The 25,615-nt window shown below is 45.1% G+C and overlaps 1 pseudogene; it reads left to right on the plus strand.

The window, feature by feature from the left end:
• The first annotated feature begins 11,518 nt into the window (after positions 1–11,518).
• LOC108408315 (FYVE, RhoGEF and PH domain-containing protein 5-like) overlaps positions 11,519–25,615 on the plus strand; it is a 78,440-nt pseudogene continuing 64,343 nt past the window's right edge.

Genomic DNA, 25,615 nt, shown 5'->3' on the forward strand with positions numbered 1-25,615 from the left:
TTTTTTTTTTTTTGAGAGGGCATCTCTCATATTTATTGATCAAATGGTTGTTAACAACAATAAAATTCAGTATAGGGGGGTCAACGCTCAATGTACAATCATTAATCCATCTCAAGCCTAATTCTCGTCAGTTTCCAGTCTTCTGAAGCATAACAAACAAGTTCTTACATGGTGAACGAATTCTTACATAGTGAATAAATTCTTACATGGTGAACAGTACAAGGGCATTCATCACAGAAACTTTCGGTTTTGATCACGCATTATGACCTATAAACAATCAGGTCAAATATGAATATTTGTTTGATTTTTGTACTTGATTTATATGTTGATCCCACATTTCTCCTATTATTATTATTATTTTTATTTTTAATAAAATGCTGAAGTGGTAGGTAGATGCAAGATAAAGGTAGAAAACATAGTTTAGTGCTGTAAGAAGGCAAATGTAGATGATCAGATGATCAGGTCTGTGCCTGTGGACTAAGTATTAATCCAGGCTAGACAAGGGCAGAAAGACATCCACGGATGCAGAAGATTTCTCTCAAAGCAGGTGGGGTGAGGTTCTGAGCCTCACCTCTGTTGATCCCCAAATTCTCACCTGATGGCCCCCCTGCGACTGTGCCTGTCTTAGGTTGTTCCTCCCTTGAGGAATCTTACCCGTCTCTGGCTAACTAGTCATCTTCCGGGGCCATACAGGGAAATGTAAAGTTGGTAAGTGAGAGAGAAGCCATATTGTTTGCAAAGGTTAGCTTTTTACTTCTTTGCAGATTTATGCCCTGTGGCTTCTATGCCCAGCACTTGTCTCGAGGTATCTTTACCACCTGGAGGAATTATGATACTCGGTAAATTCGATATGAGGCACGAATTCTATTTAAGGGTTGTAATTAGGAAGGAAGAAGAAAAGCTATAGATGTAGCATATGAAGGAAACATGGGAGGATTGATTATTTCTTTGACCTATCTTCTTGTATAGTACCTTAAGTATGTATAGGTTTTAAACTACTAACTAATTTGCACACACATATTAACATAATAGGAATGCGGTGACATAAACAAAGCAAACCTATAATTACCATCCATCTCCAGTGAAGCCAAGAAAACCATTTAGGCACCCTAGGCATTTGTGAAAATTTATCTATGATATGATGGATATTGTCCAACTGTACTTGAACCATCAGACAAATTAAAGCAGCCCATTTCTGGGATCTGTTCACATCCCATATGTTCTTTTAACCATAGATAGTCTATAGTCATGAGATTTTGGAGTGCTACAACTTGCACCCCTCCCAACTCCTGGTTGAGTTCCAACAGTACAGATCCGGTCAAATTCGTTGTCTCACTGTATGCACATGCCAGCCTAGACATCTCCCTCCTCATTCCTATGGCAAGTCCAGGAGATGGTGGGCTGGATGCAGCCACAACCGCAGCATCGTCCGGATCCCTGTGGAGGCTTTTTGATGATCATCCCCCGGCACAAGTCCTCCAGAGAGTGCTGATGCCGGAAGCTCCTCCTCATATCGTATCTTAGTTCATTTTCTGGGTATCCAAGCTAGGCCTTGATCTTCTGCATAGAAACAAACAGACCCTTTGCCCACACTTTGACATGCCCTCTATACCACTGTGCAGAACTCATTGGAGGTCAGCACACAGTAACTGCTTTTTTTTTTTTTTTTAAATTAAGAGAAAGGAATATTATCAGAAAAGAGTACCTCCATAGCTGATCATCTGACACCCTTTAAGTGATCAACATTAAGGATATTTAAAGCATGTGTTGATCTTTGATTTACCAATAGTTTTATCCTGTTAAGGAGTAATCCCCCTTTTCTTTCTTTCTTTCTTTCTTTTTTTTTTTTTAATTTTTAATCTACACTTACATGAAGAATACTATGATTACTATGCTCTCCCCTATATCAGGTCCCCCCTAACAACCACATTACAGTTACTGTCCATCAGCTTAGCAAAATGTTGTAGAGTCACTACTTGTCCTCTCTGTGTTGTGCAGCCCACCCTCCCCTTTCTCCCTCCCCCCCATGCATGCTAATCTTTATACCCCTCTTCTTCTTCCCCCCCCTTATCCCTCCCTGCCCCCCCATCCTCCCCAGTTCCTTTCCCTTTGGTACCTGTTAGTCCATTTTTGGGTTCTGTAATTCCACTGCTGTTTTGTTCCTTCAGTTTTTCCTTTGTTCCTATACTCCTCAGATGAGTGAAATCATTTGGTATTTCTCTTTCTCCGCTTGGCTTATTTCACTGAGCATAATACTCTCCAGCTCCATCCATGTTGCTGCAAATGGTTGGATTTTTCCACTTCTTATGGCTGAGTAGTATTCCATTGTGTATATGTACCACATCTTCTTTATCCATTCATCTACCGATGGACATTTAGGTTGCTTCCAATTCTTGGCTATTGTAAATAGTGCTGCCATAAACATAGGAGTGCATCTGTCTTTCTCAAACGTGATTACTGCGTTCTTAGGGTAAATTCCTAGGAGTGGAATTCCTGGGTCAAATGGTAGTTCTGTTTTGAGCATTTTGATGCACCTCCATACTGCTTTCCACAATGGTTGAACTAATTTACATTCCCACCAGCAGTGTAGGAGGGTTCCCCATTCTCCACAGCATCGCCAACATTTGTTGTTGTTTGTCTTTTGGATGGTAGCTATCCTTACTGGTGTGAGGTGATACCTCATTATAGTTTTAATTTGCATTTCTCTGATAATTAGCGATGTGGAGCATCTTTTCATGTGTCTCTTGGCCATCTGTATTTCTTTTTTGGAGAACTGTTCAGTTCCTCTGCCCATTTTTTAATTGGGTTATTTGTTTTTTGTTTGTTGAGGCGTGTGAGCTCTTTATATATTCTGGACGTCAAGCCTTTATCAGATCTGTCATTTTCAAATATATTCTCCCATACTGTAGGGTTCCTTTTTGTTCTATTGATGGTGTCTTTCGCTGTACAGAAACTTTTCAGCTTAATGTAGTCCCACTTGCTCATTTTTGCTGTTGTTTTCTTTGCCCGGGGAGATATGTTCAAGAAGAGGTCACTCATGTTTATGTCTAAGAGGTTTTTGCCTATGTTTTTTTCCAAGAGTTTAATGGTTTCATGACTTACATTCAGGTCTTTGATCCATTTTGAGTTTACCTTTGTATATGGGGTTAGACAATGGTCCAGTTTCCTTCTCCTACATGTAGCTGTCCAGTTTTGCCAGCACCATCTGTTGAAGAGACTGTCATTTTGCCATTGTATGTCCATGGCTCCTTTATCAAGTATTAAGTGACCATATATGTTTGGGTTAATTTCTGGGGTCTCTAATCTGTTCCACTGGTCTGTGGCTCTGTTCTTGTGCCAGTACCAAATTGTCTTGATTACTATGGCTTTGTAGTAGAGCTTGAAGTTGGGGAGTGAGATCCCCCCTACTTTATTCTTCTTTTTCAGGATTGCTTTGGCTATTCGGGGTCTTTGGTGTTTCCATATAAATTTTTGAATTATTTGTTCCAATTCATTGAAGAATGTTGCTGGTAATTTGAGAGGGATTGCATCAAATATGTATATTGCTTTGGGCAGGATGGCCATTTTGACGATATTAATTCTTCCTAGCCATGAGCATGGGATGAGTTTCCATTTATTAGTGTCCCCTTTAATTTCTCTTAAGAGTGACTTGTAGTTTTCAGAGTATAAGTCTTTCACTTCTTTGGTTAGGTTTATTCCTAGGTATTTTATTCTTTTTGATGCAATGGTGAATGGAATTGTTTTCCTGATTTCTCTTTCTATTGATTCGTTGTTAGTGTATAGGAAAGCTACAGATTTCTGTGTGTTAATTTTGTATCCTGCAACTTTGCTGTATTCCGATATCAGTTCTGGTAGTTTTGGAGTGGAGTCTTTAGCATTTTTTATGTACAGTATCATATCATCTGCAAATAGTGACAGTTTAACTTCTTCTTTACCAATCTGGATTCCTTGTATTTTTTTGTTTTGTCTGATTGCCGTGGCTAGGACCTCCAGTATTATGTTAAATAACAGTGGGGAGAGTGGGCATCCCTGTCTGGTTCCCGATCTCAGAGGAAATGCTTTCAGCTTCTCACTGTTCAGTATAATGCTGGCTGTGGGTTTATCATATATGGCCTTTATTATGTTGAGGTACTTGCCCTCTATTCCCATTTTGCTGAGAGTTTTTATCATGAATGGATGTTGAATTTTGTCAAATGCTTTTTCAGCATCTATGGAGATGATCATGTGGTTTTTGTCTTTCTTTTTGTTGATGTGGTGGATGATGTTGATGGATTTTCGAATGTTGTACCATCCTTGCATCCCTGGGATGAACCCCACTTGGTCATGGTGTATGATCCTTTTGATATACTGTTGAATTCTGTTTGCTAATATTTTATTGAGTATTTTTGCATCTACATTCATCAGGGATATTGGTCTGTAATTTTCTTTTTTGGTGGGGTCTTTGCCTGGTTTTGGTATTAGGGTGATGCTGGCCTCATAGAATGAGTTTGGGAGTATTCCCTCTTCTTCTATTTTGTGGAACACTTTAAGGAGAATGGGTATTATGTCTTCTCTGTGTGTCTGATAAAATTCCGAGGTAAATCCGTCCGGCCCCGGGGTTTTGTTCTTGGGTAGTTTTTTGATTACTGTTTCAATTTCTTTGCTTGTAATTGGTTTGTTTAACTTTTGTGTTTCTTCCTTGGTCAGTCTTGGGAGGTTGTATTTTTCTAGGAAGTTGTCCATTTCTTCTAGGTTTTCCAGCTTGTTGGCATATAGGTTTTCATAGTAGTCATTAATAATTCTTTGTATTTCTGTGGAGTCTGTCGTGATTTTTCCATTCTCATTTCTGATTATGTTGATTTGTGTTGACTCTCTTTTTCTCTTAATAAGTTGGGCTAGAGGCTTATCTATTTTGTTTATTTTCTCAAAGAACCAGCTCTTGGTTTCGTTGATTTTTGCTATTGTTTTATTCTTCTCAATTTTGTTTATTTCTTCTCTGATCTTTATTATGTCCCTCCTTCTGCTGACTTTAGGCCTCATTTGTTCTTCTTTTTCCAGTTTTAATAATTGTGATGTTAGACTATTCATTTGGGATTGTTCTTCCTTCTTCAAGTGTGCCTGGATTGCTATATACTTTCCTCTTAAGACTGCTTTCACTGCATCCCACAGAAGTTGGGGCTTAGTGTTGTTGTTGTCATTTGTTTCTATATATTCCTTGATCTCTATTTTGATTTGTTCATTGATCCATTGATTATTTAGGAGCATGTTGTTAAGCCTCCATGTGTTTGTGAGCCTTTTTGTTTTCTTTGTAGAATGTATTTCTACTTTCATACCTTTGTGGTCTGAAAAATTGGTTGGTAGAATTTCAATATTTTGGAATTTACTGAGGCTCTTTTTGTGAGCTAGTATGTGGTCTATTCTGGAGAATGTTCCATGTGCACTTGAGAAGAATGTATATCCTGTTGCTTTTGGATGTAGAGTTCTATAGATGTCTATTAGGTCCATCTGTTCTAGTGTGTTGTTCAGTGCCTGTGTGTCTTTACTTATTTTCTGCCCGGTGGATCTATCCTTTAGGGTGAGTGGTGTGTTGAAGTCTCCTACAATGAATGCATTGCAGTCCATTTCCCTGTTTAGTTCTGTTAGTATTTGCTTCACATATGCTGGTGCTCCTGTGTTGGGTGCATATATATTTAGAATGGTTATATCCTCTTGTTGGACTGAGCCCTTTATCATTATGTAGTATCCTTCTTTATCTCTTGTTACTTTCTTTGTTTTGAAGTCTATTTTGTCTGATATTAGTACTGCAACCCCTGCTTTCTTCTCACTGTTGTTTGCCTGAAATATGTTTTTCCATCCCTTGACTTTTAGTCTATGCTTATCTTTGGGTTTAAGGTGAGTTTCTTGTAAGCAGCATATAGATGGGTCTTGCTTTTTTATCCATTCTATTACTCTATGTCTTTTGATTGGTGCATTAAGTCCATTTACATTTAGGGTGACTATTGAGAGATATGTACTTATTGCCATTGCAGGCTTTAGATTCGTGGTTACCAAAGGTTCAAGGTTAGCTTCTTTAGTATCTTACTGCCTAACTTAGCTCGCTTATTGAGCTGTTATATACACTGTCTGGAGATTCTTTTCTTCTCTCCCTTCTTATTCCTCCTCCTCCATTCTTCATATGTTGGGTGTTTTGTTCTGTGCTCTTTTTAGGGGTGCTCCCATCTAGAGCAGTCCCTGTAGGATGCCCTGTAGAGGTGCTTTGTGGGAAGCAAATTCCCTCAGCTTTTGCTTGTCTGGGAATTGTTTAATCCCGCCATCATATTTAAATGATAGTCGTGCTGGATACAGTATCCTTGGTTCAAGGCCCTTCTGTTTCATTGCATTAAGTATATCATGCCATTTTCTTCTGGCCTGTAGGGTTTCTGTCGAGAAGTCTGATGTTAGCCTGATGGGTTTTCCTTTATAGGTGACCTTTTTCTCTCTAGCTGCCTTTAAAACTCTTTCCTTGTCCTTGATCCTTGCCATTTTAATTACTATGTGTCTTGGTGTTGTCCTCCTTGAATCCTTTCTGTTGGGAGTTCTGTGTAATTCCATGGTCTGTTCGATTATTTCCTCCCCCAGTTTGGGGAAGTTTTCAGCAATTATTTCTTCAAAGACACTTTCTATCCCTTTTCCTTTTTCTTCCTCTTCTGGTATCCCTATAATACGAATTTTATTCCTTTTGGCTTGGTCACATATTTCTCTTAGTGTTGTTTCATTCCTGGAGATCCTTTTATCTCTCTCTCTCTGTCAGTTTCTATACGTTCCTGTTCTCTGGCTTCTATTCCTTCAATGGCCTCTTGCATCTTATCCATTCTGCTTATAAATCCTTCCAGGGATTGTTTCACTTCTGTGAACTCCTTCCTGACATCTGTGATCTCCTTCCGGACATCATCCCACTGCTCTTGCATTTTTCTCTGCATCTCATCCCACTGCTCTTGCATTTTTCTCTGCATCTCATCCCATTGCTCTTGCATTTTTCTCTGCATCTCTGTCAGCATGTTCATGATTTTTATTTTGAATTCTTTTTCAGGAGGACTAGTTAGGTCTGTCTCCCTCTCAGGTGTTGTCTCTGTGATCTTTGTCTGCCTGTAGTTTTGCCTTTTCATGGTGATAGAGATAGTTTGCAGAGCTGGTATAAGTGACTGCTGGAAGAGCTTCCCTTCTTGTTGGTTTGTGGCTTTTTCCTGGGAGAATAGCGACCTCTAGTGGCTTGTGCTGGGCAGCTGTGCGCAGACAGGGCTTCTGCTTCCTGCCCAGTTGCTTTGGGGTTTATCTCCGCTGTTGCTGTGGGCTTGGCCTGGCTGGGGCTGTTCCTCCAAAATGGTGGAGCCCCGTTGGAGGGGGAGCAGCCGGGAGGCTATTTATCTCCATAAGGGGCCTCTGTGCTCCCTGCTTCCCAGGGGGTTAGAGTGCCCAGAGATCCCCAGATTCCCTGCCTCTGGTCTAAGTGACCTGTCCTGCCCCTTTAAGACTTCCAAAAAGCACTCTCCAAACCAAAACAACAACAGCAACAATGAAAGAGGGAACAGAAAGGAAAAAAAAAAGAAAAAACAGGTGATTTTGTTTTTTTTTTTTTTTGTCCTCAGGTGCCGGTCCCAGGCACCCGCTCCCTGGTCCTGCTGCCCTGTCTCCCTAGCACCAGGGTCCCTGTCCTTTCAAGGCTTCCAAAAAGCACCCACCCACTGGTCCCGCAGGGAAGGAACGCTCGATATTCTTTGTCCTCAGGCACTGGTCCCAGGCACCCGCTCACCAGTCCCGCCGCCCTGCCTCCCTAGCACCGGGGTCCCTGTCCCTTTAAGGCTTCCAAAAAGCACTCACCAAAAAGAGAGAAAAAAAGGGGAAAAACGCGTGATTTCCTCTGTCCTCAAGTGCTGGTCTCAGGCACCCGCCCCCTTGTCCCGCAGGGAAAAACGTGGGATATTCTTTGTCCTCAGGCACTGGTCCCAGGCACCCGCTCACCAGTCCCGCCACCCTGCTTCCCTAGTACCGGGGTCCCTGCCCCTTTAAGGCTTCCAAAAAGCGCTCGCCAAAAAGAGAAAAAAAAGGGGAAAAACGCGCTATTTCCTCCGTCCTCAGGCGCCGGTCTCAGGCACCCGCTTGCTGGTCCCGCAGGGAGAAACGCGGAATATTCTTTGTCCTCAGGCGCCGGTCCCAGGCACCTGCTCACCGGTCCCGCCACCCTGCCTCCCTAGCAATGGGGGCCCGTCCCTTTAAGGCTTCCAAAAAGCACTCGCCAAAAAAAAAAACCACACCGGTTTCTTTCCACCCGCCAGGAGCCGGGGGGAGGGGCGCTCGGGTCCCGCCGGGCCGGGGCTTGTATCTTACCCCCTTCGCAAGGCGCTGGGTTCTTGCAGGTGTGGATGTGGTCTGGATGTTGTCCTGTGTCCTGTGGTCCCTATTTTAGGAAGATTTTTCTTTGGTATATTTTCATAGCTCTATGTGTTTTTGGGAGGAGATTTCCACTGCTCTACTCACGCCGCCATCCTGGCTCCGCCCCTCAGTCAATCTCTTTTTTAATTATGAAATTCATCCCTGTCCTTGAGCATGCACCCCAATGCTGCCTCTTCCCTGGGTCTCCAGGCAGAATTGGTCTGAGGCCCAGATAACTTTGTACTGAAGGTAAGGGCTCTATCCCCTTCCTTTTTGGAAGGGAGCAGAGCTAGAAGCTCTCACATTCCTTTTCTTTGCTCACTCCTTGGCCCTGCTTTTTCCTTTGTCCACCCTCATTCACTGGTAATCTCACCAGGTTTGTGCCTTAAATTCCATCTCTGTGATGGATCCTTCCAGCCAGGCCTCTGCTAGGACCCATCCAAGAGTCCGCTTGACATCTCCACCTCAGTGTGTGACAGGTAACTTGGATTTAATGTGCACATTTCTAATTTTCCCTCCCCAGCACCTGCAGCCTTCCCCAATTCAGTTGGTGGCAATTTCACTTTTTCAGCTGCTCCAATTCAGAACTTTGATGTTGTCCCTGACTTCTCTCTTACACCCCATGTTCAGACTGTCAGCAAATCCCACCAACTTTACCTTCATTTTTGGAATTCTGACACACACCCCTTTTTTTTTAACCACTTCCACTCCTACCAACATGGTCCAAGCCTCCATCATCTCCTGCCTGTATTACTGCAAGAGCCTCCTCCCTGGTCCCCCTGCCTCCATCCTCACTACTTCTGTTTATTTCAACACATTAGCCAGAGTGGGCATGTCCTCCGTCTGCTCATGGTCCTGCATAACCTACACCTTCCCCATAAGTTTCTGACCTCACTCCTGCCTCTCCCCTTCTCTTGCTTGCTCACTTCTAGCCTCTCTGGCCTCCTTAAACATGTCCTGGCTTCCCTCACCTCTTTCAAGTCTTTGCACTCATGTCCCCTCGGTGAGGCCTACCTGGGTCACTCTATTTAAAATTGCAAAAACCTCCAACTCCTAATCTTTTTCCATAGGCTTTGTGAACATCTATGATATGTAATACACTTACCCTTTTTATTGCTTATCTCCCACCAATAGAATGTAAGGCCCACAAGGGACAGGGTTTTTATTGTGTTTAGTGAATGAGCCAAAGAATGTAGATGAGTGTCTGGCACATAGTAGGTGCTCAGTAAATATCTGTTTAATTGAATTGGATACAGGAAATTGGATGGGAGCAAATGAAAGCCAGCCATTCACCTTATGGTCAGTTTGTACTTCTGAGCTCTGGACTCAGCCTTAGGTAAGTTTCTCACATAGTTAGCTGTTGCTGGTCTCTCTGGCCTCAGTTTCCCTGCATTTTACTCTTCTGCCTCACTGGAACCCTGAGTCTCCAACATAGAAGAAATGCTCAGTGGCAACAGGGTAAAGTCAGAGGTTCAAGTGAATGGATCAGGAAGCAGGAAACCACACTAGCTGGGCCTTGCTCTTAATGTGCTGAGTAACCCCAGGCCAGCCTGCCCTCTCTGTGCCTGAGCTTCCTCATCTTTCAGTGAGGGGTGCCACCAGGCCTTTCTGATTCTGGTATCTTCTGATCTCGGGGGAGATGCCAGTGAAGCGCTCTGATCTTCTGAGCTTGGAGCAGGGCATGGATGCTCCGTTGTCATTCCTAGGGGCTCCTGTGGGGAAGGCATTTTCTTGCAGGCTCATGCCTGAGACACCCAGTGTAACCTTTCTCGAGGAGATGGTGCCCACAGATCAATAGCTTGATTGGATGAAGGATGGGGTGGGGATGGTGGGGATGCAGCCAAGGTGACTCTAGTTTTTCACTGTCTCTCTGTCAGGCCTCGTGGTGCCCTTGTGAAATACAACCTCTTAAAGATGAGAAATGAGGATCCCCACCCCAAGGAATAATGTCATGCCAACACCTGACATCTGATGCTGAGATCTTGAAGCTAATGTCATATAATATATGAGTGGAGAGCAAGGCTTATACCAGGGTTGTGGGGTAGGCAAAGACTGACTTTATTAGAGCAATAATAGCTACTGTTTATTGAGTACCCCTATGCAAAGGCCTGCTGCTAAGCACTCTTAATATATTATATATGTTTTAAATTTCATAATGACCTCCTGGGAGTAGGAGAGTACCCATTTTACAGAAGAGGTAACTGAGGCTGGGTTTCATACTTCGTAAGTGGCCAAGACAGGATTTGAACCCAGATCAGCATGCCTCCAAAAGCTCACTCTGTAACTCGGTATTAACAGGTAGCTGAACTTGGCTGTTGAAGCTCCAAACAGTTGTTTGTTTGTTTGCTTTTTACCAATTTGAACAGGTATTTTTCTAGAGTAGGTTGTGTATTTGATTGCCTACAGAAACAAGGAGTTGGAAAGTCCCTCATTATCTCTTGAAGACTCTGGGTTATTATCTGGATGTTAGTGGCTGGCCTTGTTGTTTATGGGGATGAATTAGGTGTAGGTTAGAGGGTTGATGCCCTGGGGGCTTTAGTCTCTAAGGTCTTGACATTGGTGCCTCTTCTCCCTCTTCCTCTCTGTCAGCCGTCACATCTTACAGCTGGCAGTGCTCCTATTCTAACTCAGTTAGAACTCCCCTGCCCTCATTAACTGTGCACTGGGAAACCAGAGAGCCAAGTTCATTAGATTTATGGGCAAAGCCCAAGTAAAGAGGTTCTGAAATCAGGCCCTTTCAGGAACAGAGTGCATGGGTTTTATATACCTGTATTATTGCTGCTCCAGGCTTTTTTATTTCCTTTGGGGCCTCCTCAAAGGAAGTACACAGTCCTGCTAGTTTAGGGGAGCTGATAGTGACTTTGGCCTCAGACATATTGAAATTGGGGTTCCTATTAATTAGAGCTGTGCTAAGTCAGTACACAGCCACCACCCACATGTGGCTGCCCACCACTCGAAATGCAACCAGTCTGAATTGTGAAGTACTGTTAAACATAAAATACACATGTGGGTTTGAGGACTTAGTATGAAAAAGAATGTCAAATATCTCATTAATAAGTTTCATACATTTATTATATGTTGATCCAAACATGATTCATTGATTACATGATGATGTCCAAAGGGATAAAATTCTGGTTATATAAAGTCAAAAAATGTATTGCTGAAATTAATTTCACTTGATTCTTTTTTACTTTTTAATGTGGCTATGGGAAAAATTTAAATTACACATGTAATGATAAACATGGCTCACATTGTATTTCTGTCAGACAGATGTAGATTAGAGATGGCTGGAGTTAGGTGCTGCAGGGACTTAACTGCGAGTCAAATGCAGGGGGGAGAAGAGTTTGCTGATAGACCCCCAGGCCCTCTGCTCCATCTCACTTCTGTCATGCACCAGGCTGGCATTCTGAGGCTGCTCTGTGTAAAACTCCTGCCCTAGTGGGGATGGAACTAGAGATGAGACTGGCTGAAGGGGAAACTCATGCATCCTAATCCATGGGCCGGGATGCCAGGCAGTGCTTTTGAAGCCAAGCTGTCAGGATGGAGTTGTATCCCTGGAAACTGGCATGCCTCACGCTGCCCACTGTGTGCCCAGGGGCTTGGAGGCACAGGCAGGAAGCATGGAGGTTAGGGCTCACTTGTGGCAGGAGAGATGCTGACCTTGGAAGTGGGTGACCATTCCCTTGACTCTTCTACTTGTCCAGTTCCCTCCCAGCAAAATTCAGCTGAAATATCACCTTCTCCAAGAGGTGTTCCCTAGTCATGGCAACTCTTGCTTCTCTAACTCCATTTGTACAACATCTGTTATTTTGCCATGATCCTTAACATCCACAGGGGAAGAGACTTTTGCAAATATCCACATTGGGAAAGACCACATAATTTCTTTGCAGAGCAGTTAGCTGCACACCAGTCTTGAAGCACATAGAATTCAGAGAATCATACATCAGAAGAATCATACATCCCTGCCCAAACCTTTGATGTAGCATTCTTGAGGGAATGAGATAATGCCTATTGAGTCATATTATTCCAAGGGTCTGCAGTTCTGTCCTGCAGTTGTCCTCTTAGTCTTGTCTCCCTAAGTCAACTAGAGGTATTCTTCTCTTCTTGACCCTAGAAGACCGTACCATGTACAGTGCTATGTGTTTACATAGTAGGTATGCAATGAATGACCTGTAGGATGAATGTGAGCTCTGTGAGGACAGCAGGGGTGGTGACTGTCAAGTCCAGCACTGACTTATGGGTACCAGGCACATAGAAATTATTTCATATGTAGATGTTGAAAGGCTGAGCACAATGACCTGGACACCTTTATTTGAGAGGTACAAGGTACCATTCATTTGGGTTTTGTTAGCTGGACTATGTATAGAAGAAAGGTCTGTTCACTTTGTTTACAGAAGGAATCTTTAGTGCAAGGTCAAGGAGTTTTAAAGATGACGGTGGAGGGCAGAAACCTGAGACAGAGCACAGTAGATTGGGTTCTCAAAGGCTGGGAAATCATCTTCTGTGTTCGCTCTCAAAAATGGGAAGTAGGAGACTCTGAGTGGAAATAAAGGTAACTCTACTTTTGTCTCCTTCTTTTCTCCATTTTCATCCCTTACATTCACCAAAACCAACAGTTGCTCCCAAGCCAAGGACTGCCAGTCCTCTCACGTCAGAACAGCACCCAAATTTCCTTGGTCACCCCGGCCCGATAGTCCTCACAGTTGTAACTCCATGTCTAGGGGGCCAAAACCCCTCATCGCCCCTAAACCCAGGCTGGCCGCCCCTGACTAGTGGAGAGCCAGCATCTACTTGATCAACAGCTTGAACAAGTGCAGCAACGGGAAGTTGGCGTGTGTGGACAGGGGGCTTTATGAAAAGCACCTGTCCAACCCAGAGTGCTCTGAATCCGAGGGGGATGAGGATTGCATCGTGGTCCCTGGGGCTCCCCCAAAAGAGGATGAACCCAGGGATGGGGGCCCTGCAGAGAATGCAGTCACGATGCCTCTGGATGCCACTGGGGAAAAAGAGTGTCAGGAGGGAGGTGGGGAGTGTGACATGGAGGGAGCAGGAGCCGCTGAGGACGTCGCAGCCCCAGCTGACCTGGTTCTGAGTGGAGAGGGTGATGAAGCCCTCACTCCTGAGGACTGTGTCCCTGACCTGGGTGCAGAGGAGCAGAAGTTAGCAGTTAAAGAAGAAGTGCAGCTGGTAGAAGGACACAACATGGACAGCCTGGCGGACAGGAGCTCCTGGGATGGAGAGGTGGTGCTCCTGAGCTATATCATCCTGACTCACATTGATCTAGAAGATTCGCCAGCTCACTGGCGAGGAGCCCGGGCCCCCCGGGACACTCCCAGGGGCGGAAGAGGGTGGTGAGGAAGGCTGCACTCATGTAGAGCCAGGGGCGCCAGATGAGTGCGTGGATTCAGACAGGCCAGCCAAGGGGGATGTTGAAGATGCTAGTGAGGCCCCCTCAGAGAATGACGGATTGGCTGTGGGCAAACTGGAGGCAGAGATGGGCACACACAGCCCTCAAATCTCCAAGGAGTGTGAAAATGCCACAGGTGGCAGCAACCACAGTGATGAGGATGAACCACCTGACTGATGTGAGAAAACCAGCCAAGAAGAAATGGCAGCCACCCTGGAGGCGGGAGGAGACCCCTGGGAAGGTGAAGACCCTGTGCAGGAGGAACCTACCAAGGACAGCTGCCAGATCGTTCCTTTTGAGAATGAGTGTGTGGACAACTTTGTGACTTCACTCTCAGCAAGTCCCTATGACTTCTTCCCAACCGAGAGCACCTCCTTCTGTAGCAAAAGCTACTCCCCCTTTCTGGAGTCAGCAAAAGGCCTAGAGTCCGAGCAGGAAGCACAGCCAGGAGAATGTGCGGAGCAGGCCCCCAGGGCTGGGGTGCTGCATAGTCAGCGTGGCTCCCCTGCAGGGTGGCACTGGGAAAGGCCCCTCTGTCCCTCACATGGTGGTCATGCCAGAGGGCAAGGATGCTGCTGAAAACACAATCGCCAGCCCCTATTAGATGAGAGTCAGCCTGCCATGTGGGGCTGACCCAGGGGAGGAAGAGAAGCTGGGCACACAGGCTGCCCAGGATGGTCACGGCACCAAAGAGGAGATGACCTCGGATGCTGAGTGTGGGCTGGCCGCCATCAACAGGAAGAACATGATCCCAAGGGCCAGGCCCCACTCCGGGAAGATGTCAGGCTATGTCCTGGAAACTGTCCCTGAAGAAACCAGACCAGAAGCTGACTTGTCAGCCATTAGCATCAGAGGTGCCACCAAGAAGCATGAAAGACGGTTTTGTCATTGGAGGGGAAGCCGCTGGAAGCTGGCAGGGCCTTGCCAGCAATGCCGAGAGCCTTCACTTTGTACCTTTGGTCATTCTCCATGGAAAGCCGAGAGATTCCAGTCTCCTTGTCCCGGGAGCATCCAGCTTAGAGGACCGCAAGATCAAAAGGAAGGACGACACAAAGAAATAATCAATCTTCCCATGTTTTCTTCTGTCTGCTACTTCTATAGCTTTTCTTCTTCCTTCCTAATTACAACCCTTTAGTAGAATTCGTGCCTCATATCGAAAATTACCAAGTATCATAATTCTTCCAAGTGGTAAAGATACCTCGAGACAAATGTTGGGCATAGAAGCCACAGGGCATAAATCTGCAAAGAAGTAAAAAGCTAACCTTTTCAAAGAATATTGTTCTCTCTCACTTACCAACTTTACATTTCCCTGTATGGCCCCAGAAGATGGCTGGTTAGCCAGAGATGGTAAGATTCCTCAAGGGAGGAACAACCTAAGACAGGCACAGTCGCAGGGGGACCATCAGGTGAGAAATTGGGGATCAACAGAGGTGAGGCTTAGAACCTCACCCCCCCTGTTTTGAGAGAAATCTTCTGCATCCGTGGATGTTTTGTTGCCCTTTTCTAGCTTGGATTAATACGTAGTCTATAGGCACAGACCTGATCATCTACATTTGCCCTCTTACAGCACTAAATTATGTTTTCTACCTTTATCTTGCATCTACCTACCACTTCAGCATTTTATTTAAAAAAATATGGGAGAAATGTGGGATTTACATATAAATCAAGTATAAAAATCAAATGGATAATCATATCTGACTTGTTTATAGTTCATGGTGCGTGATCAAAACCGAAAGTTTCTGTGATATGACTGCCCTTGCACTGTTCACCATGTAAGAACTTACTCACTATGAAAGAACTTGTTCACCATGTAAGAACTTGTTCGTTATGCTTCAGAAGATTGGAGACTGTTGAGATTTAGGCTTGGGGTTGATTAATGATTGTGCATCGAGTCCCCTATACAGAATTTTATTGTTGTTAACAACCATTTGATCAATAAATATGAGAGATGCCCTCTCAAAAAAAAAAAAAAGCAGGAGGCACTTTATCCAACTCCATCTGCAACTAGCCCTACTTCTGGATTTTTCAATCATATGAGACAATAAATTGTTTTTATAATTAAAAAAAAAAAAGGAGGGATGACAGCCTTTCACTGCCTGGTGTGATTGGCTCCTCTGGGAGCTTCCCACAGGTGGCACTCTCCCATCCAGTGGCACCTCCACACTGTCTTCTGTGGTCGACGTCCCGCCCCCTTTCGACCTGGGCTGCATCACCGAAAAGCCCATCACGAAGAGCTCCCACTCCCTGCTGATAGAGAGCGAGCCCCTGGACAAGTACACCAAGAAGAAGAAGTCGTCCTTTAAGCAGTTCCTGGCACTGACGTTCAAAAAGAAGATGGAGAACAAAGTGCACGTGGATGTCAGCGTGTCCTCTTCCAGGTCCTCTTCAGAATCTAGCTACCACAGGCCTTCCAGGCTTCTGGAAATTGACCAGAGGAGCCTCAGCAACTCTCCCCAGCTTCAGGCTCAGACTGGCAAGCTCCGGGCCTCCGAGTCACCCTCCTCCCTCATCTTCTACAGGGACGGCAAGAGGAAAGGCGTCCCTTTCAGCACAACGGTGTCCAGGGTGGAGTCCTTCAAAGACTGATCCCAGCCCCCCTTTCTGCCCTTGCCCCTGACCAAGCCACAGTCCATCTCATTCCCCAACCCTGACACTTCGGACTACAAGAACATTCCAGCCATGAACTCGGACTATGAGAATATCCAGATTCTGCCCCGGAGGCCTGCGAGGGCTGGGACGTTTACAAAGCTGTTTGAAGAGCAGAGCAGAGCCCTGTCCACAGCCAATGAAAACGATGGCTACATGGACATGAGCAGCTTCAACGCCTTTGAGAGCAAACAGCAGAGCGCAGACCAGGATGCAGAAAGGTACTGTGAAGTTCTGTTTTCTTTGTTGTTGGGCAGGTGTAACTATCTGAGCGGCAAGCTCAGGTGCAGGGGACAGTGGACTTGCTTTTCAACCTTAGGCTCTATTCCTTTCTAGCTGTGTGACTTGGGTGAGTGGCTTTACCTCCCAGAGCCTCAGTTACTGCATCTGTGAAGTGGGATTCATGCTCCCTCACAGAGGGTTTGAGAAGATCCAAGTAGATAATTTCTGTAAAGGTGTTATCTAAAATGCCAAATGTGGTACAAATGTAAGCATTTGTGTGGAATTGATGGGGTTAATACATGATTCAAGTAATATAGAAATCAAATGTATAAGTACACATGACTTGATTGTTTTTCCCACATACTCTGTTGATGTGTAATCAAGGACAGAGTGATGAGAACCAAAGCAGTTCTCATGGCTCGGAGCCGCCTTCACACAGTTTTGGTATCCTTGAGAAGCGTCGTGTCCTTGGGCTAGACTCAAGGCTGGATAGTGATGTTTGAGTTCACTGCAAGTTCATTTGCTCAATAAATATGAGGAGTGCCTTTTCGGCATTGCTCTTGCGCTGTTATGCCTTGAGTCGCCTGGCTGGCCCTTTCAGATCTTCCATATCTCATCGAGTCTCCTCCCTTGTCTGCCACTCAGAAGCAGGGAGGGGACCAACAATTTGTATTTCCATTATTTAGGGAACATTTCTCATCTCCTAGGTAGATGGCTTTGCCACTCCCCTCTGGAAAAGTTACCAAGAGAGAATGTTCTGGAACCTTGCCAAGCTTAATATCTTTCACCATCAGGAAAATACCCTAAATTGAGATTGATACCTTTTTATTGTGTAAACATACCCTCTATTCAAGGGAATGAGAAGCAGCAATTTATTTAAATTGTTTGAAAAGCTAAGGGTGCCCTGAGCTAAATTTCTGAATAGAGGTCTTCAGGAGGTGCACCCAAGCTGATTTTGTTTTTTTTGGACTCATTCAGCCTGGTTATAGGAGCGGAACACTGAAATTACTGACAATAGCAGGGATTTTCTGACCCCACCATCCCAAGACTGACTGAATGCCTCTATTGATCATCCCAAATGGATAATTACCAAATCTTGCTATTCCTTGTACGTTGTGGATGCATCTTAAAGGCAACGCTGTTCAGCCTCCACACGGATGCTCTTTGGGGGTGCCTGATCTGAATGAGTGAAAGCCAAACGGTGGTGATTTTAAAGGGTAGCCTGATTCTTTCCCCCATGTCAGCATCATCACCTACTCCCACACAGGCTGTTCCTCCTAAGAATTCCCAGGGCACCTGCAGTAATGGATAGAAAAGAATGATTTGCAATTAGCATTAGCGCGTGCTGGAATATAAGTGCTAAGAAGTGTTTGTATGGTTTATTCTCCTGAGTTTTTTTTACCCGGTTCCGCACCCTGGCTGCATCTGCTCCCTGCTGAAAGGGCTGCAGCAAAGGTAAACACCAGCCCTGCTGGAGGGGTGAGTTTAATTTGGGGAACGTGGACATGTGCAGACTCTAAGGGGGTGAGAGCAGTCCTGCTGACAGTTTATTGCATTAGTAGTTAGCAGCAGGGTTTGACAAGACCCAACCCTAGCTGGGCGCCTGCTAGCACTGATGAAAATGGAACCAGCTCCAAAACCAAACTCTCCAGGCTGGAAAGGACCTCCTCCAGCATATGGCCAAACTTCCCATCTCTAACACTGCCTGGGCTTGAATTCCTCAAGCCATGGGGAACTCACCACCTCCCACAGCTGCCTTGTCTGTTGCTGGGTATTCCGATGAAGTTTTTCCTTCCAACCCAGGCAAAAGCTGTCCCCCTGAAATATTCCTGCCCCGCTCACACTGGCTCTTCCCTCTCAGTCAGGCTAGGGAGCTCATTTCCAGTTTTGAAGGACAACTCTTTAGAAATTGAAATCTGCTTTCTGTAGAGTCACCAAATTTTATAGCAGGAAGGGAACTTTGACAACCTTGGATCCTGTTACAGAGGAGGAAACGGAGGCACAGAGAGGGAAAGGGACTTGCCTAAGGCTTCTCAGGGATTTAGTGGAGAAATCAGTGCTAGGACTCAGATTTCCTGACACCTGGTTCAGGCGTTTGCAGTGAATTACGCTGAGATGTCCGGTCTGCTTGTTTAAGCTGTGCACTGCACAGCCCCAGGGCCACACCCTCTTTCAGTCAAGCCCCTGCGCTGTTTGACCATATGCAAAGGCCTATTGCCTTGATCTGTACTTTGTTCAAAAACCGAAAGTACCTTTGTCCAAATTAACATAACAATAAAGGAATAAAATACTCAAGAAAATGCTAATGCTACCATATCTTGACTACTTACTGTATGCCAGGCACTGGGCTAGTTCTTCCCTTATGTCACCTCTTGGACATCAAACAGTGAGCAAAGCTTTCTCTGTCTTTCTGCATGAAAGAGGTGCAAGCAAATGGGGAGAAAAAAATCCCTGCTTTGGGCTGGAACAGGTCTGGGCAAGGGAGGTTTCAGACACATCAAGCTGAGCATAAGGGACCTCCATGGGGCTGTTGGCCCTACTGCTTCTTCGCCGGAATGGGGACTTGGAGAATTAGGTGGCTTTAGGTTGGATGGGATGGAATAAGAGGATGGGGAGGCAGTTCTCTTTCCTCTTTCTGCTACTTGTCCTACCCCACACCTTGCTTCACATGAGGCTCAGAGGCAGAAGCTAAAATAAACATCAACAGCCCTGAAGTAGGGCAAGACAGGGCATGGGGAAACCTGGATTCAAAGCCCTCATGATCACTGACCTGCTGTGGGGTCTTGGAAAAGGCTAGGACACAGTTTGCTCATCTGTAAAATGGTGAATTGGAGCAGATCTCTAGTTCTCAGTAGCAGTTTGCTTTTCCTGGACCACCTTTGCAATTTCTGTTTGACCACCTGTACTATCACTGTTTTCTTCAATGCAGTCCATCTTTTTTACTTAAAAATATTTAGAAAAGGAATTTTATGTCACAGTTGGGAAGTGGAAAAAACACTCTCAGTTGTACAAATAAGATACAGAGAAAAAAAATAAGCAGGGTAAATTCTCATTTGGGGTTATTACTTGCCAAGGCTGTGAGCTGGAAGCCTGAGCCCTTTGTTAAGCAGGGAGCGGTGTTAAAGACATCCTGGCACCATACAGAGGCCTTTTCCGTGTAATCAGAAGGACTCAAAAGGATTGAAAAGGGAATAACTCTTTCGTGGTGTGATTCAGTGTTATTTAAATCCAAGTCCTTTTTCCACTCAAAGTACCTCCCTTCAAGAAACTGTATATAATAGAGTTCAGAGAGCCCTTAGAGATCCCTGAAGCAGAGCAGCAGCTCAGGGGCTTGGTGGATGATGATAAAGGTTCTTCTATGAAGTTACTTCCTTTGAAAACTGTGCACACAGATAATAACATTTTAGGGGCTGCAATGATATTCTTATTGACAGTCTTCTATCTTATAAAATTGGACTCTTCTGTCTTACATACACCTTTCCCATAGTATGCAGAAAAGGTTTTATCACTCTTTAGGTTAAAGGCTACCCCCAAAGCATTCTTTTTTTCTTGAATTGACCTTCATGCAAAAAACAAAAAAAAAAGGTGGAGAAATGTGGTCCAATCCTCTTACTTTTTTCAAGCAGGATGTTTTAGGTCCTCAGTCAGTACTCATAGTTGGGGGAACCTACTCTTTACTTCTGAATATCCCATGATACCTCAGTATGTTGGTTATGCACTAGGAGCTTAATAAGTGCATGTTGCTGACCAGGGGTTTTATGATCCCATGCAAGCTGGTGGTTTTGAGCTTCACCATGGGGCTGCATATGTCTTCGGCAAGACAGTGCTAGGTGTTAGCATCCATTTACTAAATTCCATTTGAAGCAAAACACTGCACCATCCGGTTTGTCCTAAGATTCTCATTGAGATTCTCATAATTGTGTGGGGGTTTTTTTTTGCATTATGACGAGTCTACTTTAATCACTCAGCACTATACACCAACACAGATCCCTGATGCCTCTTATCCCCATCCCATTATGAAAATATCCAAACTTAGAGGAAAGTTGAGTTGTTAGAGCAAATGCCCATATACCCACCACCTAGATTCACAATGAGTATGTTGCCCCACTGTTTTTGTTCTCATCTCTCTCTAGCATTCTCTCCAACCATTAAGGCATATTGTTTTTGATGCCTTTTTGGTGGCTTTTTATGTTCAGAGACAGAACACTGCAGCCCAGGGAGAGCCTATGAGAGCGTGGTGGATGAGTACACAGGCTTTAGCCAAGCTGCCTGGGTTTTTAGACTGCACTCCTCCACTTACTCTCTGTGTGACCTGGGACAAGTTACATACCTCTTTGTGCCTCTGTTTCTCTACCTGCAAAGGGCAATGATAATAGTGCCTGCCTCATAATGTTTTTAAGGCCAAATGAGTTAATATAGCACATAGTGAAATCATCAGTAAGTCTTAGCTGTTATTAAGTGACATGATCAAGGTCACATAGCAATGGATGCAGGATTTAAATTTGATTCCAGAGGTGTCATGGAGAATCTGGTCCTTTCACTGTGGGGTTCTCTCCCCTTCCTGTGACTGTTCTGCATGTGTTTTATTCAGTGTGGAGGACATCACATCAGCAAAACTGGGACCACAAACTTGCAAGCTTCAGCTATTGAGGGTGGTGTCAGCGTTACCTCGAACTCCCACAGTGGGGTCACAGCTGCTGACAGCAGGCTGAGTGAGACTGATTTGGAGTCATTCACAGCATCTTACACCAAAAACAGCAGTATCAGGAACTTTATGATTCTGTAACCATAGTAGGACAAATGTCCATCTCTGTGACCCGGACTATAGCTGTTATTTCTCTTATAATTCACAATTAGTTAGACATATGAGGAGTTTCCATGCCCCATTTTCCAGGTGAGAAAACTGAGGCCCAGTGAAGTGAAATTAACTTTCCTCTGTCGCACAGGTAGTAAGTGGCCAAACTAAGATTCGAACCCAAGTCTCTCTGACTCAGTCCACTCTTTCCACTACTACATGTTTCCTGTGATTGAAAAGTGCCATGTTTTCTGGTGGTCTTTGTCCAGCAGCTGCAGAGTGTCTGCCATGCAGAAGACAGGCCAGCACAGCCACCTCCATTGCTTTGCTTGTTGGCCCAGAGGGCTCAAGGAAGGGTGGAAGGAGGCTTTGCTTTCCTAATGGCTGCTGGCGGGTTTGTGCATCCATTGACAGCTCATCAGGAAGACTGACAGGCTTTCTTGGAATTGCTAATGAGCTACTCAGACAACTTTCCCTCCCCCAGGGCCATGGTGGGGGACCCTTGCCCTCCTTTGGGCAGCTGTGCCTGCAGAGCCACCAGGAGCTCTGGCTTTGGAGCAGGCCATATATTTGGGATCATACTGCTCGTTAAGGGAGCTTCAGATGGCTCAGCCCACTCAAGAGCTGCAGTTCAGGAGTGCTTGTGTCTTCCAGGGAGAGCTCTGGAAGATGGAGCTCCAACATTTCATGACTCTCTTCTCCCAGCCCAGGATCCTTACAGAGCTGTTTATTGTTGGAATGCAACTCAAATTACACGTTTAACAGTTTGTTGATTGGCCTAAAATTGTATAGCCTGCTAGAGGATAAGGAGTGAAAAGATCCAGGTAACCCCAGTGATTTGGCTAACTGATAGGTGCCATTGGAGAAATGAGTATTCCTGGTAAGGAGTTGCACCAAGTGAAGTGTGGAAGGAGAGAGAGGTAGACCAGGTACCATCACTGACCTTATAGTTGGGAAGTAGGAAAAGCACTCAGACCCAAGTCCCTGAAATCCCAGGTAGAAAATGCTTAGGACCTGAAGAGCAGGCATCCAAAGGAGGGCGATGGCACCATGGATGAGGTGGCATTTGAATGGACACTGAAGGACAAGTAGGATTTTGACATATGGAGGTAGGAGAAAGGTCTATGTGAGAACATGTAGAGAAACATAGTACTGTGGTTTTAGCAGGTAAAGCTGCAATCAAAATGACCTAATCTTGGTTCATAAGGTACCTTGATATCTTTATTTTGGCAGACAGTTCCCATCATCTACAGACATAGAGACTATAGGAAGCAGTTGGGTTGAAAAGCTCTAAGGACTAAACTCAAACACCACTTTTTTCTAATTCTAGTTCTTACAGTAGAATGCTGTTGCCCCAGCTCACATGGTGCACTCACCCTGCCAACATTTGTTCAGCATCTACATGTCAGCTACTAGTCCAGGCACCAGCGGGATGAAGGTGTCTGCCCTTACAATGCCTTTCTGGCTGGCGGGGCGGAAGGCTGGTGGAGGCCACTGGGACCTAGTGTGATGCAGGCTTTGGTAAAGGCCTGTCCAGACAGTTCTGGAGGAGAGGCAGTGGGGAGGCTTTTGACTATCTGGGGGACACTGAGGCAGGTACCGCCAGTGGAATAGGAGTTCCCAATGGAGACAGACAGTCTAGGAGGAGCACGAAGTATGAGTCTGGGAGTCAGAAAGGACCGTGATGTATTCAGATGGAGCTCAGTGCACCGTCTGGGGGATGAAGCTGGAGAGGCACACTTGTTGGCCGAGACAGCTTGCCTTGTACACCAGCCTGCTGAGTCAGGCCGTTCCCTCTGGGGCTGGGGAGGCTCTGGGGGGCTTTCAGCAGGGGTGTGCGTGGCAGGGAGGGGGACTGACACCAGCCACTCCTTGGCTGGTGGAGAGTGGAGGGGCTGGAGAGTTGGGAAGCAGGGAGATTAGCCCAGAGGCCATTGCAACAGCCCCTCCAGAGACAACGAGGACTGAGCAGGGCTGTGGCAGGCAGCATGGGGGGCACTTCCAGAATGTGCACAGAAGCCCAGTTCTCCAGTACTGAGCAAGTCCAGGACTAGCTGGGTCTGCCTTTGCTTTTCTCTTTTTGTCCTTTCATTTCTGTTACAGTCTGTCCAGTCCCAAATACGTAAAAGATCTGAGTGGGTTTCCAGTAAAAGACACAGCAAGAAACAGTAAGAATTCAGTCCTGAAAATAAAGTGGAAGGACACAAGTCATAACAAAGTTGGAAGGCGGGTAATGGAATGGGCAGTCAGACCAAGGACAGCAGCTGCAATTAAAATTTGGAAATGCAGCCCGGAATCAGGCCTAAGAGCCCCTCCCTCTCTCCCATCCCCAATCCCTAGCACACCCCCTGCATCCTTAGAATACCATAAATATTTTGCTGAAGAGATTGCCTGGGAGAGAGAATGAAACCTGACTTATATTTTTTACAACCTTAGACAGTGGTGCAGCAACAAATATATGCATGATTGTAAAACAAAGGTGATTTACAGCAGCTCTAAGTCCTTGGGTGGGTGTACTGTGGAGCCTCAACCGAACCTCCTGCTGACTGATGCCACTGGTGCTGAGAGCTGCCGTGGCTGGAGTTTTGGCACATTTTAGCCATGGTATTCATTCATATCTTCGTATCTGCCTGTAAACTGGGAGCCTTCCTATTATTATGTATTTGATAAATTAACTCATGCAGAGTTTTCATTAAGTTTCACTGAAAGGACCTAGAAATGCCAGAAAAATTATTATCAGCTCAAAACCATCACATTCCTAATGTGTGGCTGTGCTTCTTATTGAAATTGACTGATGAGAATATTCACTTTTTAATTTTCTGACTAAAGACCATCTGCAGCTGTTTCTTTTAGCAGTAATTTTTAATTAAATGCAGTAAAATTTACAGGGAAGGACCCTAATAAGAAAATCATGTCAGGAACACACTTACTGTAACATTTACTAGTGTGATATTAAGGCCCCCAACTATTTTTTTTCCCTTTAATAGCTAGCTGTAATATAGCTGAAATCCTGATTAAGTGTTAATCAGAATGCAGTTTTACCTTCATAAAGTCAGGGTATCCCCCTGTGGGAGGTGTGAAAATAATTCTCACTAATAGAAGACAGTCTTGTTGCATGAGTTGTTTGGTGAAATTTCAGCAGGTCTTCTTGGGCAGCTGTGCCCCAGTGGAGGAGTGAGGACTTTGTTCCAGCCTGGGTTTGGATGGGGCTTGATTCCCTGGGCCTCACCCACTCCTCCCCACCTCAGGGTTGGGCATGAGCACATCACACACAGGATGCAGCCAGAGAGAAAAATCATCTCTGTATTTGTACATTTCTTCAGTGTATCTGCATCAAGTGCCTACTGTGTGCCAGGCGTGGTTCTGTGAGCTTTGGCGACAGGAGGGAGCAGACGGATTAGGTCCCTGCTCTGGCAGAGCTAATATCCCCCTGCGGAGAGGCAGACAGTGAACATACTAATAACTAAATGAGATAATCATAGACAAACAGGTCATTCTTTTGTGGTGAGATGATTCTTTTGTGGAAAAGAAAAAGGAATGTGGTAGAAAGTGACTGGTGGAAGGGACATTTTAGGGTGGTTGGGGAAGGCTTCTTTAGGGAGGTGACATCTGATTGAAACCTGAATGATAATCAGACATCATCAAGGGGAAGAGCATTGCAGGCAGAGAGAACATCAGGGACAAAGGCCCCAAGGCTGGAGGCCCCTGTAGGGTTTGTCGGGGGGTGGGGGGTCCAGAGGCCAGCATGGCTAGAGTACAGAATGCCATAGAGAATGATGGGGTGTGGGGTGGCGGGGCCTTTGTAAAGTTTTTGATTTTACTTTAATAGGCACCATTGGATGGAAGCATTAGGATCCAAAAATGTTTAAATGATCTGAACTCTCCGGACCATTTCATAGGCCTCATACATTTAGTATCAACTCAACAAATAACTTGAAAATGCAGCAGAGTATATGCTGATACTCAAAATGGTTCTGAAAGCTTAAATTAAAGGTTTGAATTTGGTCGCAGCTCTGTCCCTGGTTATGTGAATTTTGAGATCCGGGTCTCAGGTCCCTGTCCCCGCTGTGACTGCTCTGGAATGGCTTAGAGACAGTGGTTCTAATGTTCCATGTGATTGCTCTTTCCAGAAGAGGGTGGTGGCCCAGAGGACTGAG

The sequence above is a fragment of the Manis javanica genome, chromosome 10 (assembly GCF_040802235.1).
Source record: "Manis javanica isolate MJ-LG chromosome 10, MJ_LKY, whole genome shotgun sequence".
Classification (NCBI taxonomy): domain Eukaryota; kingdom Metazoa; phylum Chordata; class Mammalia; order Pholidota; family Manidae; genus Manis; species Manis javanica.